At 36.4% G+C, this 18,170-nt stretch overlaps 1 long non-coding RNA gene across 1 annotated transcript; it reads left to right on the forward strand.

The window, feature by feature from the left end:
* The first annotated feature begins 5,090 nt into the window (after positions 1-5,090).
* Positions 5,091-9,775, forward strand: LOC101752157. Its single transcript, XR_211578.5, has 3 exons — positions 5,091-5,814; positions 6,830-6,950; positions 7,790-9,775. It is a non-coding gene; the product is annotated as an uncharacterized LOC101752157 (long non-coding RNA).
* The last annotated feature ends 8,395 nt before the right edge of the window (positions 9,776-18,170 follow it).

Raw genomic sequence — 18,170 nt, forward strand, 5'->3', positions numbered from 1 at the left:
ATATGTAGTTGGCTGCATGTTGTTTGACTGCATGTCTGGAGGGTGCAAGTTCAGATGTGTTCATTGCACAGAGATGAATTCTGCCCTTTTATTAATGAAGTGTCCTTGTTTACTGCAGCACCAATTGATTGTTGTTCACAGAACAAACTAATCTAAAAGTGATGGGGATATCTGGTGCTTTTTGTATGGCTCCATTTGAGAAGAGATTTTTGTTGCATCTTTTCACTCTCTTCCTTTTTGCACTACAGTGGATGATATGGCTCAGTGTGCTCATTGCCAGCCTGACTTCCCTCTGTTCTATGTACTGTGATGTGTAATTAACAAACAACGTGCCTTTTTTACAAAGGAAAAGCAATAGGTGGACTACATGGCAATTTTCTAGTACACAACTGTGTTTCCAGAGCTGTGCACATTGCTGCTGACACCTTTACAAGTATAATAGCATGCATTTAACACACGGACAGAAATGCAAGGAAAAGACAAAACCATGCTGGCTTCTTCAGTGCAAGAAAAACAACAAATTAAAATGTTTGGCAAACAGTTTCTCAGGGTACATCAATCAATAAAAATTAAGAATTTATTACAGCTTCATGTTCTCTTTGCTATTTTTATAATTCTGTCTCCTTCCCCACTTCATTCCATTAGCTTGTTAGTAGAAGATTCTATATTTTATGAAGTTATCAATAAAAAATACTCCATGCACCATGAATGATAACTGAATGTTCCATTACGTTCCAAAATATGTTGCATAATTGCATAAAATTGCACTGAGTTACTGTGAACTTTAAGAAAGTCTTCAAGTAATCTACTAAAAAATGTTTTTGTGAGGTGTTCAAGTCTTCTTGAGCTGCAGTGCACAAAGGACAAAGTTGAGATTCTCTTAACAAGCATATATGTCGGAATGTTACAAATATTGATTTTATTGCTCATGAAATTGAGCAATAGATAGTGCTAATTGTGTTAAGCATGGGGTAGCAAAGTTAACTGCTTTCTACATTTGGTTATATGGAACCGTACATTTGCATGACACCAAACCTCTCTGAAATACAGGTTGCAAAGTTTCTGTTCATTTTTAAATAAGACAAAATATCCACTAGAAAAGGAGGATCAAAACAATCCATTTATCTGTATCGTGGGATCAATGAGCTAGGAAACAGTTCCTCATGCCAACTGGATGGAATCATTACAATTGTATGTAGATAACAGAGAAGGACTCCCCACAAGATACAGCTTTTTATCAAGTAAACTGAAATAGAGTTAGCTTTTTTCTTTACTCCACTGAGTAGCTTAACTGATCACTTACATGAAGGAGATGGTCTGGGTTTGGTGCAATTAGGAGATGTTGTTTCTTAAAATGCCAACAATAGCATTCCTACACATTATTCTACAGAGCTCTTGCCTGAGGGCCCAATCTTGTCATCCTTCCACACACAGTATTTCCATTGAAGTCAGGATCAAGAAAATTATAAATCATACAGCATAAAAAGATATGCTTGGTTTCTTTGGCACTGGAAATCTCTATGTGTAGGCCTTTGGGTGCTATTGCATGATTTTGTTGAGGCCAAATGGGAAACAGGGGAAGGTTAATGTATAAGTAAGTATTATCAAAATTACAATAAACAGTATATAATTCTGATTAGAGTCAACCAGCATTAACCTGTAAATACTGGAATACAGCCCAAAAGTGATATCTTTCTTTTAAGATTAATATTGATTATTTTCTCATGACCTCATCCTTACCTCTTTCTTGCTGGCCAAGAAGCAGTATATGCTTTGCCTTCTACATTGTTGTGCCAAGTTCTGGTACAGAAGCTGTCAGAATTAAATGCAACAAGATGGTTTCCTCTGTTCTTTTCCTGGACTGTCAGTAGGTGGTCAGAGGAAAGGGGCAGGTGAAGAAATTTAAAGCTTGAGGAGTCACTCCATAACACTTCCAACATTTTTTTCTAAGAGGAGCAAGAACACTTTAGAGGTATAAATTTATCAAAACCTTTGTAAGTATCTAAATAGTTGGTTTGGGTTTAGTGATTCTCTCAGTGGTTAGAAGGTTCTGAAATTCTGTTTTAATTTCATTTTCTTCATCTATTTTATTTTTATTTTACATGTTAAGGAAAAAATAAGTGGCAAACAGTGCCTCAAGCATAGCACTGTGGATAGGAACCAGGTTTCTAAATGCCCCAGTTAATGTAATGTATAATGTTGCGTTCAGCAGCAACTCATATGATTGAAATAATTTGACTGAAATTAAACTATTGCTACTAAAATTTATGTAAAAACTAATGAAAAATTTATTGGTTTATAAAATCCTTGCTTTTATCCAGGACTAACAATTCCTATGCAACACTAGTGATCCTCCCACAAATAGTTGAGAAGAAATAAAATATAAGGGAGTTCATCAGTTCATATTCCCTGAGATCCTTACAGTTACTCTTCTTTGTGATCCAGTCTTTTAACTTTTTCATGACTTTAATCTTAAAAAATAGATTTTTAATTAAATTCAGAGCTATTATTCCCCTTTAGGGGAGGTGGGAAAAACAAATGCAACTCTGATGCAGGACCTCTGAGCATAACACTTTCCCTCTCTTTACTGTTCATTTTGGCATTTTTATATATCTTCTGCTAATAAAATGTAATGATTTTCATCTTTTACTTTGACATCTGAGTCTGTATCTTTTATCTGTTGTTTACAGTGTTTCAGCCCATAAATAAATCATATGACAAAATAAATTACTTAATCTTGTGTTTTATTTGGAAACACATTAAATTCTATATTTGGTGGGAAAAATCACTTTACACCTTACAATTACTTATATACTTTTATGACTTCTGTGTCACGTTCAAATACTATCAAGGTGTCATATCAATACCAATTGTTCACAAGAGCCACATTTTAAACCTTTCAAGTTTTCTGATGGAGTTTGATAGGAATACTTTGAAATGAAAGTACATCTGTCTTTGGCAAATGGCAGTTTCAGTTCTGAGCGTTGGTGGTTTTTGTTTTGTTTTGTTTTGTTTTGTTTTGTTTTTAATATGCTATTATAGTGTTTTACAAAAGCGATATTAATCCCTAGAACTTTCTTCAAATCAGTATACATACAATTATAATGAAGTCCATTTCTCCCATCTCCTGTATACAAAGCTGTTTGTTTTCAGCATCCACTATAGATTTACTTACCCTGCACATTCCCAAAGTTGTTCTTTTGTATTTTTTGGCATCTGTCTGGTGAAACAAATGGTGCTGCACTGAATTTCAGGCTGTATTTTTATTTGCAATTTCCTTTAGACACATTTTGCTTCAACAATGAGGATTACGTGATAAATATTTTCTCCACTGTTGTGAAAGAAAAAAAAAATATAACCTGAATGCATTTATCAAGGTTTTACCTGGTCAAAGAAAATTAAATCAAATTCTAAATAGTTGCTTGCATATCTTTTCTAGAAGCTTCTTTCTTTCACATATGCCTCCCACAAAACTATCTTTCACATAGAGAGTGTGCCCTCTTTTCTTAGGTTAATTGCTGAAATATGATGTGGTTTGGTTTCATTCTTAGTAATTTCCGGATTCTATTCCAGGACATTTGGGATAGAGCCCAAGAGCTTAGCATGTTTTCTTTTTTTCATGGTAAAATTGTGCAAATATGCATTAGAGTGTGAAAACAAACAGTCTAATACATTTTTGCAAAGCTCTTTATGTTTACTGTTTATTGCAGATACCAGATCCTAATTAAAATGCGCTAACAAAAGCCAAGATACAAAGAACAAAGATATAACGAAGCCTCATCTTTTAAAAATATTTGTGATTAATCCCAGAGGACACTGTGTCATACGTCATTATTATAAAATTCAAGAATGTTAACTACATCTTGGGAGAGAGTACAGTGCCAAACGCTGTATCCAATCCTTAGAAAAATAATCATATCATAGACCTGCTTTCTAAAGAATAATCTTCTTTTCAGATCCCATAATGGCATCCAGCTACAGCCTCTCTCATTTATGGTTCCTTGCACTTCTTAGTGAAAACTTCTTCAGCCTGTTTGGTTTTGAACATCTTTAAATGCTTCTTCCTCTGACTGACATGTGCCTCTAAGTACACCTCAGCCACTATTAAAAAGGAATGAATTAAATTTAAATAAAAGAAGACATTCTTAAACAAGAAATCAGCTTAAATGTTTGTTGTTATAACTGTAGAAGTTACTACTTGATTTTTAAAAATCTATTCAGGCAAAGATTAAGCCTTTAAAGATCAATTTTTTTACTCATTTCAGGTGAGAAAAAAACTTGTAGTCCAGTAACTGATGTCAGCAACATGGTAGAACTGCTGCGGCCCTGATTTGCTTAGGAACCAGAGATTAGAGCATTCATGCAAAGTAAGTCTGTTTTCCTGTACACTATGGTACCCAGCTCCCTGAAGCATGGAAACTGGGAATATGCATGGATTAGGTATATTAACAAACAGTAACCTATCAATCTGCTCACGAACTGTGAATTCATTGACTAGAAATTGAAGTGGATACTAGCCATGCAACAATTGGTGGTCGTGTAGTGGCGTCTGGACAACTGCGTGCAGAGAAGTTGGCACCTTCCTCTCTCTTGGTATTCCTGCTACCTCCTCCCAGAGCTGAGGATTTTTGTCCTTTACATTTGTGCTGGAGGGTGCAGTTTTTACCATAGTCTCATCAGACTTGGCTCGCTGAAAATCAGTAATATATTGATACATTGTAATCTATGTACATGAGGTATAATGTAATTTACTCATTAAAAAAGAAATCTGTATTTCTCTAAATCTGTCATCTTGAGCACTTCTTGTTCACTCCCCAGCTAACGAGAAGAGCGTGAAGGCTAAAATGCCCCATAGCAGTTAATATGCCAAACAATGTGTGCCTGTAAGAGGCTATGACCTGAGCACATGCCCAAGGAACAGCCTTCATCTGGTGGAAGGCAGAGGGCAGCAGCAGTGGTGAAAGATGTTTCCCTCCGCTTAGGAAGGGATATTGCACCACTCCCTCATGTTTTTCTGGAAAAGCACAGAGGGAAAGAGGCAGAGGTCAACGCTGAAAAATGAGTTTTGTTGGAAAGACTTCATTCACTATTGATGAATCACAGGCAAACAAAACAATGCTCTACGCAGATCTGTTTGTGCTCATTCAGGCCAGTTGCCCAGTCACTGCCTAAATGCTTTCATGTGAACTGCTGTTTCTTCAGAAAATTCAGGCATTACTAGGAATTCATTCTTCTGTAAAGGATAACAGGGATCACGTTGGAAAGTCTTCTGGATCTTCTGTGTTTGGATGCTTCGGTTTTCCCAGGTTTTATACTTCCTACTTTTTAATCCATGACTTCAAGAAAATATATTTTCAGCATGCTGTTTCCAAAACATCTCAGGAGCTGTTGTTGTTTTCCCATTCACATATCAAGTTCTTCTACTTAGGGTTACTCCTTTCATACAACAACTGGTATCAATTAACATAAAGTTTTTTTTTTTTTTTTGACTGCAAACTGTGCTTGCTTGTATTTGAATTGTTTGATAAATTGAATAATGGTAAATTTTCTGAAAATAGAAATCTAACCTGGGTAGGCATATCTCCCCTCCTCCTTTGTTCTACTTGCTTTCTTGAGAGATGATACCGCCCCATTATCTTGTTATGTAACACCTATCTTCTAGGAAATTTGTATTTCTGCTTTTCCCATAACCTCAGTCAAACAACAACAAACCCTCTCACACGTTGAATGGAGAGGGCTACTCTGAATGGCTAATGTTGGCCAGTCTTTCCGGGTCCTTCCCAGAGACCACAGAGACAGGCTCTTTGGGAGCAGGTAAGTCCTAAATTGCTCTCCAGGGAAGTGTTTTTCTATCCATTAACTCTTAAGTTCAGGAAAATTTGTCTCAAATTAGCCCTTGAGAATACTTCTCTCAGCTACGATAGTATAAGAAAAAACTTGTTCTTCAGACTAGAAGGTTGTAAAATGTGTAGAACTACTTTAGAATGAAACAGAGTATTTTCTTGCATAAAGTTTAATTTTCTTGAAGGGGGAGTACATATGAGAAGCACCTGCTGGTTGGAAAGCAGGCTGACCAGCAGACTGGTGTGAAACTCATGACTGAATTTATAAGGAGGTTTAAAAGGCATTTAGGAAAATAAGGATTTTCCAGCTTTTCTCTGACAGTACTGTAGCATCCTTGTGATGCAGGCAGCACTCATCACTCGGGCCAGTGCCAAGCATCCTGCTATGAAGAAAGATTCAGGTGGAAATCTTCTACATGAACTGCTATCCTTCTGCAAACTGAACTGCTCTCATTGTCATCAGTGTACCTCAAAGGCATAGATCAGCAGTCTGTGCCTATACCTGGCCTCACAGAAGACATTTTTCCTTTAATATCGTGAAATTTGTCAATTAAACTATCTGTGATGTCTGCCTGTAATGGGACTATGCAACTTGCATGTTTTTCCTGTCGTGGACACATCGTTTTTTTTTGTTGTTTGTTGCTGAAAGGAGAACAGATACTAAGGGCCACCTGAAAAAAAGCACAGATTTTAATTGTTTATTGCTTACTAAGTGCAACTGAAATTACAATGCAAAAGCAAGAGAGACTCTTCTTTTTTTTTCCTGTACAAGAAAACCTCAGATATGATTATTTTTACTCCCTTTTTCTTCTATCTCAAAACTTCGGGAAGAAGGTTGAATATACATGGGACATGCATAATTCTTTTTCCTTGATAAAAATAATTTTAAAAATGTAAATAGGAATGGGGACATTTAAATTCCAGGATAGATTTAAAGAGTTCATACCTCCTCCCTCTCACTCTATCTTCCCACTCCTCTTTTGCAGGTACACTGTGGAGCTGATGAATTAACGCCTATTTTTTTGTTCCTGAGCACTGTTGCCTTTCTGATCTTGGTGGCTGCTCACCCAAAGTGTGGACACAAGAGGGAGGCTGCTATTTGACATGGTGAATAACTTTGCTGCTCTACCAGAGCTGTATTGTTGTAAGTGAAATGCAGGCTAGCATCCCACCAGTGATGTCTGTTGTGTGAAAAGCCACACTGTGTTCAGCTAATGGCTCCCGAGAACAACTGTTATTTGGCAGAATGAGTAAGTGCAGTGGATGCTGTTCTTGTGCTATGAAACACTGAGACAAATTCCATCAGAAGAAGTCAGCACCTTGTAAGAGTGTAAAACCCTGGCATGAGGTTGGCATTCAAGTGCCATTGAAGAGTCTGTTGATGGGAACACAACAGTTTGATTTGGACCTGATAAAATCATACAAGGCTTGTGTTTCAGTCTTCTCTTGTATGCACCCTTTTAAATCTCGTTAATAAAAATAAGAAAAGAAAACTGTAATGAGAAAAGTACCTTACAAAATTACGTGCTTGGACTGGCTCAGTCACAATTAATTTAGAATGCTCCAGCCTTAACCTGCTGAGCTGTGTGTGGGTGTAACAGCATGAGCAGAATTTGACACTCTCTACTGCCCGATACCACTGAAATATCTAAGCAGAGTGATATGCAGATAACAGATTGTCAGCCTTTTAGCTGATTTTCCTATTTTTGTTGGTATAAACCAGACTCTTGATTTTTTTTCCCCTCTTGTTCTTCGCTCTTTCCCTCTCCTTTGAGATATCCTGATTCCTCACTGGAACCCTGCCAAATCCTCTCAGCCTGTGTCATTCATCTCTTTACAACCTTTCATTTTCTAGGCTTTGTCTCAGATGCCACCTTTCTTAACCAGAGCTCCAGCTTCTCTGCACACAGACGTCACTGAGGGCATGCATTCTCTCTTTCTTTCAGCTTCCCTGGGAACTCAACACATTGCCTCCATGACATTTGTATCCTATGCTAGTCTGGGAAGTGAGACTCCAGATTGAGACCACCCCCATGTCAGGTGCCCAGCTAATGCTTTGCATAATGCAAACAGCGTTCACTCATGGGATTCTGACGGAGAGATAAGTAGCCTTCAAAAACGCTTAGAAGATGTTACATTTCAGAGAGGCATTGCTTAAAACATATGGACCTTACTTTAGGGCCAAGCAAGAAAGACATTTGATTACTGATTTGTTTACGTGTGTTTATTCACTTCTTTTCTTCATTAAACAAATGAATATCCTCGTGAAGAGGAAAAAAATGATGAGGAGGACTGAATTCTCCCTGTGTAAGTATATAGAACATTCTTGGATGTTAATGAGAATTGTACATCTACATTATAAAATGGAGTTTACCCACCCAATATTGGTGTGATGATTTGCAACTTCAACCAGTTTGGAGAACAATAATATTTGAAAACTATGCTGAGGGCCAGATAAACTTCTCCATTTTCAGAAAGGGACAAATAAGAAGGAATGGTCCTTCCCTAATGCATAATTTCTCCTTTTCTAGTGTAAAATATAGTAAATTACTCCAAACACAAACTAATCATCAAGAAGGCAACAATACTGTTAATGGTTTAAGCATAGTACTCAGTCTGAGTTTACTCTGCCTTATGGAAATATCAAAGTCATTTTGATTATGCTCAGAGGTTTAATATAGCTATTAGAACAACAACTACTCTATCGGTGTTACACCATTACGTTTGTTAAGTTGATTCAGCAGTAGAACTATGACTCTTATTTTTCCAGCTGCATTTGTGAATTTGTTTTTGCTTAAGTTTGAGTAATTGAAGTCTTGTGGGAAGTAAAGTCATTGTTCATCTGCTTATTTCAATCTGTGCTGGGAAAACCAATTTTCTCTTGTTAAATTATATTTCTAATGTTCAACAGGGATAGCTGCAGATACTTGTTGTCATGCCTTGCTTTCTTTGAAATATTTCTTAACTGGCTCTCCAAGCTATTTTTCCACCCCCTGATATTTCAGCAGCAAGGTGATTCATTCAGAATAGTTTTACCCTATTTCTGACATCACAGATCTATCAGCAGAGATGGTCTGACAGGAGTCTGAAACCGGTACTCTGTAATGTGGCCAATACGTAATTTTTATCTAAACATAAGAGTGAGAATGGGGCAAATTTTTTGTTTATCTTTTTATTTTTATTTTTATTTTTTGAAGTGAGCTTTCTACTTAAAGGCTGCATTCCCCCATCAGTTTCTCTTACTTTCTTTGATAGCATGTTTTCCACACTTGTGTTGTGCATGGCTCCTCAAATGCCATTACAGGCTGAGCAAACACCTTTGCTGTTATGGTAAGAAGGACCAATTTTGGCCTGAATATTTGATAAGAATAAATTACATTTTTCTTGCTTACCATGTCAAAAATAAGTATATAAATAAATAAAATTGCCACTCTGCCAACCAGAACAAACTTTCTTTGCAGAACTTTACAGCTTACAGTTACTTGGGGACCCCTGTTGAAAAACAACTTCTGAAAGTCTGGTAACTTTTCTTCAGTGCTTAATTGAGAACAGACTATTTTGGAAACATCAACCATCAGAGATATGTAATCACCTAAATAGGTGGAGGCAATGTAATTATACAGAATCATCTTTGTTCCAGGGTTAATGCAAGAAAAGAGCAGCCTTAGTGAATGAAAGGAGGTGATTCAAGTCCTCCTGAAGTTAATGAACAGCTTTGTGTCAGGCTCCTAATACATAGAATAAAACAACAGCATTTGTTACTTTTTGACTGCTGAAAAATATTTTGGAGTGGTGGATTGTTGAATTTTATGGCAGTTTTCAATTTGACCTGAAGTGTTGATAAGGTTTATTTCTGAACTTCTTTAAATGGAAAGTGGCTGACAGTGCAATTAAACCATGTGAATATTTGGGAACTGAATAAGAGGAAATGCAGAGCTTGTTCTTTTGTTACTATATTTTGTTTTGTTTTATTTCCCGTCCTCCCCCCCCCCCCCCCCCCCCCCCCCCCCCCCCCTCCTTTCTTTTCTTTCTTTCTTTTTTTTCAGATTAGCATTTAAGGAATATTAGATGCCATAGGCATTGTTGTAAGACATTTAAGGAGACATCATCTGAATCCCTTATTTTCTCAGGGTACTGAAGGAGAAAGTATTGATTAGTGCATATGCTGAAATTCACATCCTATTTGTATAAAGCTAATAAAAAAATAGAAAGACTTTGGTCCCAGTAGAGTTTCAGCAAAAGTAATGGTAACAGTAATGACTTTCCTACAAATGTTTTCACATGTTTGGAGAATTTTTTGTTCTCTTTTAATAGCTATTAGACTTGTTATATTGAAGTGTGTAGGCTTAACGGAATATAAATTGAGAATATGTGCAATGTTATGGTACAGTTTTACTATTTCCAGCGTCTCTTCATCTAGATAGACAAACTATCTGAATGCTTAATTCTTTGTCCATGTTTGCACTGGTCAGTTACAGATGGTATCCTGAATTAAATTTATCAGCCTGACAGAAAACACTGAGAGGGATGTTGCTTTTTGAAGTAACCTAAGTAACAAGAAGCCCTGAAATTTGTGGTGTGTGAAGAGCTCTTAAAAGATCTGTGCACAGCATTAAGAGTCTGAACAGAACTTCGGAAGATTTTTAATAGATCTTCTGCTGTGAGGGAGTTAATTTCAAAGATTCAAGGCAAAAAGTGTTCGGATACTGTGCATCACAGGTCACTTTCTTTTGTGTATTTCACTGCTGTAGCCCAAGGATAGTTTCCTCCTTCCTGAGAATATTCGATCTTTTGATCTATTATTGAATACATTTATTTCATGCTGAGACAGGAAAGAATATGTTTTGTGAACAGATACAATCGTTTGCCATTTCTATTCCAAAGAATAATTCTTCCTGGACACTTTCAGTATGAATTCTTGCAAAGAATGCTTTCAGAACTTGCACAGAAAAAAAAACAGTCCTTCAGCTGCCTTGCTATAATACATATTTGTGTTTTAATGCTTCAGTTAATAATTCAAGTTAATTCATAACAAGGGGCTAAATATTAAGTAAAAGATTATAAAAATCAATATCAATAATTCATGACATCTTGGCTAGAAAGATAACTTCTCAGAAAATTATGAGGAAAGAACGAATTTACAGAAACCACTATCTTTACAATCTTATACTGACATAGTAATTATTATTGCTCAGATTTACATGAGAATAATCATTAAATCAGTTACAAGCAGCTATTTCAAGATGTAATCTGTTGGATCAATATCAGGAGTGTTCTCCCATTTGACAGAACTATCCCTCTTATTTATAATTTGGGAACCAAGAGACATTTTGCATGATCAGAATAAATACATGTGTGTGTGTACACATGGAATTATATAGTATCATAGAACAGAGAATCATTTGAATTGGAAGAGACCCTTAAAGGTAATCTAGTCCAGCTCCCCTGCAATGAACAGGGACACCTACAGATAGATCAGGTTGCTCATAGCAGAGCCCAGCCTGACTTCGAATGTCTCCAGTGACAGGACTTCCACCACCTCTGTGGACAACCTGTTCTAGTGCCTCACCACCCTTATTATAAAAAAAACTTCTTCCTTATGTCCAATCTAAATCTCTCTTTTCTTGGTTTGAAGCCATTTCCCCTTGTCCTAGCAAAACAGACCCTGCTGGGTATCTATCCCATTAAGATACTGAAAGGCTGCTATCTGGTCTCCCCAGAGCTTTCTCTTATTCAAGCCCATAAACCCAATTATTGTACCAGATGAAGACTCATCCCTACATTTAAATACTGAGTATTTATGTGTGATAATATGCTTAAATGTGCCAATACATACAAGATAGATGTATACATGTCTATGTATACACATCTATTTTGCAGTTATTACTGGAGACAAGGCTCAAAGAGAATATGAAATAAATAAAACAGAATTGCTTAGTTTTCACTTGTTAACTGCCAGAACTGTTTTAATATTATCATTGCTATTTTTTCAATAGATTCAGTGATGACAAGTGGGAAGGGTTATAGTTCTCTGCCTCCTGCTGGATATTTTCTTCACTGACATCTGTGAACTGTCTTCAATGTGAAGGAACTAAAGAGCTTACATGGGTTATTTTTCTACAATACCGATAAGGAGGCAGATCCAAAGCTACATAGCTCTGATACTTTTAGAAAGTCCTGCTCCCTGTTCAGTTGTTTGCAGTTTAGATCTATTTTGGGAGATTAATAATTATAACATAAGCATTTTAATTAGGAGAAGAATAGTATAATGAAATTGGAGTTTCAGCCAGTAGAGAAGTTATGCAACAAAAGCTCCTTTTGTTGCATTTAGCCATCCTGAGTAAGGTATCTCTGGGACCAAAAGTTTAAGATATGTAATTTGAAAAAAACAGTCACAATATAATGATATATAGATAAATGAGTAATGCTTCCTGTTAATTAGAACTTGTGAGGTCACAGTTTTGAGGCATTCTGTTTGAGAAAGATATGGACTTGCTAGAAAGCCAGGAAGAGAACAGTAAGAAGAATTAAAGTCATGAAAGGAAATGGGTTTATATAGTAAAGAATGACAAGGGATGTGATGATAATAGACCTCAAGTAGAGAAAAATCTTTTGCAAGGACAAGTGTGGAGGAGAAGGATGGAGATGCCCATGATGGATATTAGTTAGCTCAGACTTCTCTGAGGGAGATTCTGATGAGACAATGGGATGGTCTTAGAGTAAATGTTGCAACTGGTAGTTTGGAGAGGTGATATTTTTTTCCGACTGTTTTTATTCTATTAGCCAGTTAGTAATTTGTAAGCAATAGTGTTAACCAGTAGGTAGTAACATGAGTAATAACTAAGTAATAATTGTCAGCTTCACTGAAAACCACAAAATTCTTGTAGGCAACCAACCAAAGCACTGTTTGTCCCAGGACAGTGTCTCTGACTATTACCATCAAGTAATACTTGAGGAAAAGCACTACACTAGGAATCTTACAATTACACATCATCAAAATGTTCTCTACAAGGACATGTGGCATTCTGTCCAGGGACTTTCTGATCCAAAGTAGTTATCTTTGTATCCAGCTCCTGCTGAAGGCATTTACTGCCGAAGTTTCTCTAGTCTTTTTTGTTTTGGGGCACGTAAAATGTGCTCCAGATCCATAATGTAGTCTGATAGAAAGCTTAACAGAGTAACTGTGCGTAGTGCATACAGACACCTCCTTTTGGTTTGTTTAGTTGTTTTCTTTGAACCTTCTAGCACCTGTCTTCATTTACCACTTGTTCTTGAGTTAGAAGAAACATAAGGTAACAATACACTGAAGCTCAACTCAGAATACTTTAGATCTCTGCAACATCACATTTCAGTTGTCTCCTTCCTGAAAAGTCCTGACCTACTTAGCAAATATCCCATGGAATCCGCTCCAAACCTACAACTGTTGCTGATCTTCATTGAATATTGTTTTTATTACTTTTATTTTTACTTTTATTTTTAACTGAGGGGGAGGGGAATGGGGTGGGGAAAGGGTAGAGGTGGCACAGAACTGTCCATAGAAGTGAATATGTGATACAATGCTAGATTTATTATCTGACACAGTGAAGTTTTCTCCTTTTGTTCTGTATTCTTTTCCTATTATTTTTGTCTAGTAACAGCCATTAAAGTGTTATTTTCCCAGACCTGTTAGAATCCCAAGATCTTATTCCTCACTTCTCAGTGGCAGTAACTGTTTCATACATAGAATCTAACTTTTCCCCAAATTACTATGACTCCTTGTTGAATTTCATCTGACATTCCAATACCCAGTTATTCACTGTTTGCAACACTGCATTCAGCTCTCTGACTAGCTTAGTACCATCACCAGATATTGTTACCTTACTTTTTTTTTTCTCTTTTACCTTTTCACTTAAGAATATGTAGCCTTGCAATGCTCTGCTGGCAACCAGTCTCTGAAATAAAAACCTGTCCATATACTCCAACCATTGTTTCCTACTCCTGAGTTATTTCTTTAACCCTGAGAGGAATTTTTTCTTAAGATCCTTTGTTGAAGCACCTTAATTTTAAAAAATTAAACAGAATAATAAGTTCATTGAGTACCTCCTAGCATGAAATTGGATTTCAGGTGAGAGTATAAGCACTCATCATTCAAAAACTCTGACTTCCTGATATCAGCTATTTTATAAGGTTAATGCAACATTAACATCATGCAATCTTATTTTTATCAGTCCATCACAAATATTTTGCACATGTACATCTTTAGCCTGGCATTAACTAAGAATAACTTATTTTATTTTGTGAATAAATATTCTTGTGGTTTAACATGCATCTTGTTCTTTTTCTGGGCAAATAAGATAAACAATGAAATAGGTTTAAAAATGAAATGAAACAGCCTTAGACAAACTTCTTCCATTTTCGTCCTGTTTCTTTTTGCACTTTCTTCTAATTAAGTAGAACTTTTTCATAATTAAACTTCTGTTAAGTAAAGGCATATAGTGTACTAATCTCAGGTTCTTGAGAAAAAAAGGCCACAGCCTTTATGTTTCAGCAGACTGTAGATGCTAAGGAAAGGCTGGAGTAGAGTCCTGTCCTCCACGTCAGTAGAACCCCCTGCATGTGCCTGATGCAGTGAAAGAGCACACTTCCATCTTACAGACTTGGTTACACAACAAATATTCCCTGGAAGGTTCTGTTGATTTTTGCCCCTACCAATTTGGATTAAGATGCTACCAAAGGCTTGAAGAAAGCTTACAAATACTGTCAATCTGCTGTGCCTCATGGAAATAACTTGCAAAATATTGGACAGTTAAGAACTGGAAATGTTCTATGCTCACTCCCTGAAGAGACTGCCAGATTCTATGTTTCTATTAGTTAAATAAAGATCTTGTGTATCACCCCTTCCTCATTCTTGCTGCCAGTTGCACATGCTACAAAGCAATTTTTAGTTGTTTATTCAGCTTTAGTCACATCATAGACATCTTTACCATCAAAGCACAGTAACTGCCGTTAGGGTGAGTACAGTTTTGCTAGAATATCTTTCAAGTGGAGAAACACCGGCAGTGTTTTCTAAAGAAAGGAAAGTGAACTGTATTCACAAGATCCACTCATTGTTGAAGTCTCACCTTTTCATATTTTTTCCATTCTATGTGGGTTTTTTTAGCATTATTTTTCAGGGTAGTCAAAATCACAGATTAGGTTGTAGCTTATTTCTTTGGATTCTGTCTGGCTTTGACACACCTGGAACTTTTCTTAAGTATTTGGATGCTTGTAATGGAAAATTTAAGACAGGTAGCAGCTCCAAGTTCAACCAGCACCCTTCACTCTTCCTTTCAGAAAAATCAATACGGAAGTTGAATTCTGTGGCTAAGGAATTTTTTAATGGTGGTGGCCTTTGAAAAAACCTGTATAATTTTATTTGCTCTTTGTCCTACTTACTTTTCATTCTTATCAAGCAGTATTTATTTTCTTTGGATTACATAGAAACTACAAAGTATATTACAAAGATATCACTAAGATTTTGCAGCTAAGCATATAGTACTTAGGAAGATAAATGATCCTGACTGTACTGTTGCCTTAACATATTTAATATAGCCTCAGTATGTGTTCAAACCATGATAATCTCAAATACATGAATGCATGAGATTTTTCTTTCTCACCAGTATCTCAGTTTCATTCAGTGCACTGGATGATGGCACTCTTCTAATGAGTATATGTTAAACATCAAGTTTTCTCTCCATTTCTTTATGTATAGTTCACGCTTGAATATCTGCACTCTTAAAGTTTCTTTCTCAGGACATTTCTCTGATGCTCCTGGTCATACTGTATCAGTACTGAATAATCATGAATTAAATTATCTTTATATCATCCACCATGGAGAACGAGTCTCACATAGCAGGCAAGACCTCTGAAACAGAAAAAGAGATATCAAAAGAACCTACTAATTTTGAGTGTTTAATTTGGGATAGCACTTGGAATTGCCTGACACTTTGTATGTTCAAGGCATACCTTCCACTAATTCCAATTTGCCATTTTGAGCACTCTGAAAAACAGGTCAGCAAATAAAGGATTTTTCATTAAGTGGCTGAATAGGAAAAATAAGAAAATGAAATAGCAACAGGAAAACTGATCTGAGTAGAACCAAAATGAACCTTTTTCATCTTTTCCCTACAGATCTCTCTGGGCAAAATATAATTTCCAGTCAACCCTACATTTTTGTTTGGCCTTTCAGTTTCACATCATTTAATCCATTATCTCAGCCATTTTTTAAAATGAAGAATGCAGTTTTGAAATCAGAGTGATCAAACAAAGCATTGTGGCCTTTCTAAACCAAAGTATTTTCAGTTATCACTCTTGTTTTTGCTAAAGTTATTCTCCTAGTTTTGGGTCCCATCTCCTTCCCCAGACTCAAGAACTTCATGACTGAACCATTCTTCAAAAAGATGCTTAGTGGCACTTGGTATTTCTGTAAAGGAGCCCAGAGCCTCAAACCAGATGCCTCCAAAAGGAAAGGGTTCCCCAGAACTGTACTGGCTGCCAGAATTTTACAGTCAAGGAAGTATAAAGAATATCGGCATTTGCTACTTTAACCAAAAGACCTTTCCTAGCACTCTTTGCAATGCATTGTCTCATTTATTGTATATCTTATAGACTTTTACAGACAAAAGAAGAAGTTACAGAAAGCTGTTTTGTTTTGAGATAACCTAATACAATCCCAGAACAAGATCAGGGCTACCTTATAAGACTTGAGTAGCAACCTTGAGTACTCTGTTACTTTGCTTCAGAAAAGAACAGTATGATACCTTGCTGTCTGCCAATTCTCACAACCCTAGTCATCTACTTTGACAAACCAAATTTTCCTCTCTTCAACCTTCCCCCTACTCTCTCCTTCACTGGCTTCTCTTTGCCTTGCCTCAGTATATCCATTGGTCCAGTGCTAGTTTTTCTATACTTTATATTGATTTGCTTTTTGCCCATCATCTTTTTACCTATCTTTGCACAATTAATTATTGTCAATAGATGTATTCCTCCATCAGAATTTTTGGCTTCTTCCCAGGTTGTCCACCCTCTACCCAGATCGTTACCTGGTGTCTGTTCCCTTCACATCTTTCCTTCTTCCAATTTTCCCACTGTCTCGGTTCTCTTCCACTTCATTTTTCTTCCTATTTATAAATTCCTTGTTTTTTTCTTTAAAGTAGAAAATACTATTACTACAATAACATGCACTCTAAGTTTTCAAAAAGATGACTAGATATCTTTTAAAAACAACAACAAAACAACAAAATTTCCAGTTATTTCTGTGTCTCTCGTTGAGAGCCTTAGCTTTTACAGTGCTCATGGTTTAGAGTTTCTCTTCACACACCGAGTGTTATAAGTGTTCATGCTTAGAAAATGGAAGCAGTTGTTCTCATACTATCTCCTGATTCCAGCAACTGAGGTTTTAGAAATACTGTCAAATATTTCCAAATCTTATAATAAATTATGTAACTTAGCTCTAATGTGCTGATAGTACACTGTCAGTAGTGCAGATCTAACAGCTCTGAATTATTCTCTTTAAGGCAGAGTTACTGAGGTGTGGGTTCCTTTGCATCATGCATTTAAGAACTGAAAACAGAACAGCATGGTTGCGATGTCTGTATTAAATAATGAGGCAGAACATAGTCCTCTAGAGCAATAGGTTTCCCACTGTGTTGAGTCACTAAGCAAGCTGTCACTGTTGATGATGTACTCTTATTTTTAGAAATCTTTCAATGAAAGTCAAGTTGAACCCTACGATGCCATATTTTACATTGCTTAAGTTGTTGTGGTGCCAGTTTTCATTATTATTGATGTTCAACACTTAAAGAATATTTCTGGGTTATGCAAAAGGTCTTCATGCATTTCAATGATTTATGAAGCAAATAGGCTTACTAGAAGTCTGTGTAGTGCTGCTGATGGATTCAGTGAATACGGCAGCAAGCACCTATTACTGTACCTAGAACTTTCAGCTGAGAAATACTGTGGAATATAAAGTTTTTTTTTTTTTTCTTTTAAAGAATAATTCTATCTGAAGCAATGTAGAAAATGATAAACAGTTTCAAGAAGAAAGAAAATGCATTGTGTTACCATTCTGTGAACCCTGGCTGCATCATGTGGCATCTGAGGAATACAGTATGATGTCTCAATATGAATTGCATCTGTCTGCCAGAGTCTTCTATCTGTCCAACCATAATGAGAATTTTCTAACAGGCTTTTGTGTGCTCTAAATGTAGTAACTTTTTCACTGTCATCCCCTGACCTCCACTTTTTCCTTTTACCCTCTACCTCTGCCCCTATATTGCAGTATTCATCATCATCTTTAGTCATCTGAAA

Source organism: Gallus gallus, chromosome 2, assembly GCF_016699485.2.
Source record: "Gallus gallus isolate bGalGal1 chromosome 2, bGalGal1.mat.broiler.GRCg7b, whole genome shotgun sequence".
NCBI classification, from domain to species: domain Eukaryota; kingdom Metazoa; phylum Chordata; class Aves; order Galliformes; family Phasianidae; genus Gallus; species Gallus gallus.